The sequence below is a fragment of the Eupeodes corollae genome, chromosome 3, assembly GCF_945859685.1.
Source record: "Eupeodes corollae chromosome 3, idEupCoro1.1, whole genome shotgun sequence".
In the NCBI taxonomy this organism is placed as follows: Eukaryota; Metazoa; Arthropoda; class Insecta; order Diptera; family Syrphidae; genus Eupeodes; species Eupeodes corollae.
In genome coordinates this window covers 36,686,977-36,690,651 of record NC_079149.1, presented here as the reverse complement: position 1 = coordinate 36,690,651, position 3,675 = coordinate 36,686,977, and positions in this window count along the sequence as shown.

Genomic DNA, 3,675 nt, shown 5'->3' with positions numbered 1-3,675 from the left:
AATAGCCTCAACAACATTATCAAGAAATGTGTACAGAAATCTCAACCACCAAATAACATCACAGGCTAATTATTTCAGTAACGGGTATTCTTCTGAGTCTGAATCGAAATACTGAATCTTGACTCTGTGCCTCATCGAACTGATCTTCCACAAATCTGTAGCCTTTGTAACGCCTGAGGACCAGAAGACATCACACACTTCTTTCCATCGTGTCTTTTAATCCAGGAGATTCGACGGCTATATTTCGAACTGAGTTTTCTTCCCCCACTATGAAATCTTTAATGAAAACTTTGGATGGTCAACTGTCCAATATACTGCAAACATGCTCTTAATTGCCGCAATAGTTTTCCATAACTTTACAACCAGTTATTGCAATTATTGAAGGTTCAAACTAAATTTCCTAGTTACTATTTTGTGTTTCAAATCATGTAAAAATTGATATATTTTTTATTTTAAGATCATCTCAAAATTGTTGAATTCGCACTTGACGCCTTAACAAACTATTAGTTTTTTATATAATTAGTTGAACTTATGTTTATTATTTGAATCTTAACTTCTTAACATTTAAATTGTTTTCTTGTTATGAAATGTGGATAAAGCAGACGGCAGTATTGCCATATCCATATTCTTAAAGAAAAACTTTTGTTAATAATTTATATCTTAAATTAAAGAAATCATCTATCGTTCATACACAAATACCTTACAAGAATATCAGATAAAAAAATGATTCCTTTCTAACCAACTTTCATAGTTTTTAATCAAGAAAGAAAGCAAAATTAATTGACTCAGTGGACCATCTTATTTGATCTTTACTTCCCCTTTTCCAATAACCTGATAACACACACGAATTCGAGCATTTTTATCTCATTACCTTAATTAATTGTTCAACGTTGTTGAAAACTACAATTAAACGCAATTAAATATTGGTCATACAATAATTATTAAAGGCAGTTAAAACTAAACTAATGATGTACAATTTACATTCATCCATAATAATTCACTAAAAACTATTATTATGCCCACCAACTATTCTAACCTCTTAAATCTACCACCATACACAATAACTCTAAATGCCTGTAATTTGAATCATCAGAATGCTAATATTCCGACCTGCATTACACCTCTATATATGTACACTCCACCCAATCCAACTTACAACAAGGCGCATATAAATTTATTCTAATCTAAGGCATAATTAAATTCCATTATACGGTAAATGCACTAAAGGACAACATTTCGATTGATAAGATTCAAAAACATTCCTTTTACTTTTCAAAATTAGTTGTAAGCAATTAACGACTTATCACTTCAAAAAATCTTCAAATTATTAAGTGTACAACAACTACATAAATACTTAACATGAATATGTGTGAGCAGAATATAAACTATTAAATGTCTATAAATGAATCGTCCTTGTACACATAATTCATAATGTATGAAGATATAGGTTCTATTTAAAACATCAATTTGCATTAACTTACACCCTTCTTGTTCCTTAGGTATGTGTTATTCCTTAACCTATACTTTGAGTGAGAATAATACGCCTAATGGATGACTCTCAAAATAAGGGTAGTAATAATAATTTTTGATGTTCATTGAGTCCTTCGCTTTCCTTTTCTATGCCTACTTACGAACATGCATGCATTTTAAAAGAAAGATTGCTATCTACCCTTTTTAATCTGATGAATATGAAAGAAAAAATAAATAGGTGCCCTATTTTTAAGGTTTGAGTACACAAATTGAATTGTACTTTAAAAGACCGGAGGCCAATCGAGATTGAAAAAATGATGATTTTGATTAACTGAGTTATCCTTTCAACAGATAAATATAATCAGGAGTTCAAAGTATTTTATTGGTATATAAAACTTATTTTCAAAAAATAACGGACAAAATAAAAATTTCCAATAACTCAACTCTTAAGTTATATGAGCGACATCTACATACTCAAAAGAGAAACGACGATTAACTCAGTGCTTCACCTAGCAACTACTAGATGGCGAGCAGATATTGTAGGCAAAGAGAATATTATTTTTGGTTTGTTCGTTGTTTCAATTGAAATTCAAAATTGTTTAAAAGTTACTTTTAACAACATTTTACATACAATAAACAACCCAAGTTATTTGTTAGTTATAACATCAATAATTCAAATTGGGTTGAAATTTTATGTATGTTTCTTAACCTTTTGATTTATGGTCTGTTATAAAACATGTGAAGAAAAAGCCAACAGTGGTTATTAATTAAAACTAATGAAGAATTGACCGAAGCTTTAAGTTTGAAAGAAGTTTAAAAAGTATTTTTGTTAGAAAAATAATTTAATGTTTTTTTCTCGAAGGTTAGGTTAGAGTGGCTGGCCAGATGTCATTGACGCACGTAGACCTCAAGGGTCCATTGTGATACCACTAAGGAGAGTAATGAATTTAAACAAACCATTTTGTACTTTTAATAAAGTTAGAGAGACGCCAGTTCATTGCTGTTATCGAAGAAGGGATTACCGAGAAAGTAATTCCTTCTAATGGAGAGTGCTGGACATGTACAAAGAAGGTGTTGGACCGTTTCCTCTTCCTCCTCGTCCATGCAGCTTCTACAGAAGTCATTTGTGTAGACCCCTAGCCTCAGAGCATGTCTTTCTATGAGGCAGTGTCCCGTTATTACTGCAATTGTAGATCTTATACTTTGTCTACTCTACTCAGTGATATCAAGCCTTATGACCGTTTTAAGTCAATACTTGGCCATATTTGCTTGGTTGCTAGGCAGGTGGTATTTTGTGACCATCTAGCATTTGTTGTTTCTAGAGCATATTGCTTGAGAAGATCTTTCCATGTAGCAAGTGGTGTTCCTATGTTATGTTTTTGTCTAACATGAGGCAGAAGTGTTCCGTTTTTGGCGAGCTCATGGGCTTTACAATTTCCCGGAATGTCTCTGTGGCCCGGCACCCAAATGAGGTGAATGTTAGACTGTTCCGTCATCTCATTCAGAGATGATTGACAATCGTGGACTGTTTGAGAGTTTGTGGAGACAGACGCGAGAGATTTAAGAGCGGCTTGGCTGTCTAAGAAGATTCGTATATCCTTACAAGATATAACGTTTTCTTTTAGCCAGGATAGTGCTTCTTTAATCGCCATTACTTCTGCCTGGAATACACTACATTGAGTGGGAAGTCTATAGGATAGACTGAGATTCAGTTGTTCTGAATAGATACCACTTCCAACTCCGTGATCGGTCTTTGAACCGTCAGTATAGAAGTTAACCGCATCGTCTTCAAAGGTTCTCTCTTCTTTCCAGGAGGATCTTGAAGGGATGGATACATGGAAGCTTTTACCGAATACCATTTTTGGGGTGGTATAGTCTAAGCGATCTGGGATAGATCTGAAACTGTCTAGAATAGGAGTATGTTCAGTATTGTTACTGGTCCATTGAGAGGTGGCTCTAAGCCTTACGCATGAGTTGGCAGCCACCTTTTTGGAGAAGATGTCAAGTGGTGTTAGGTTTAAAAGCACTTCCAGTGCTGCGGTTGGTGTTGAGCGAAGTGCTCCTGTGATGCACATACCAGCTGACCGCTGGAATTTGATGAGCTTATTTAGATTTACCATCTTGTCCATTGCAGTCCACCATACGACAGCTCCATGAATGATTATCGGTATGATAACCGAAGTGTATAGCCAGTGGGTTATTTTT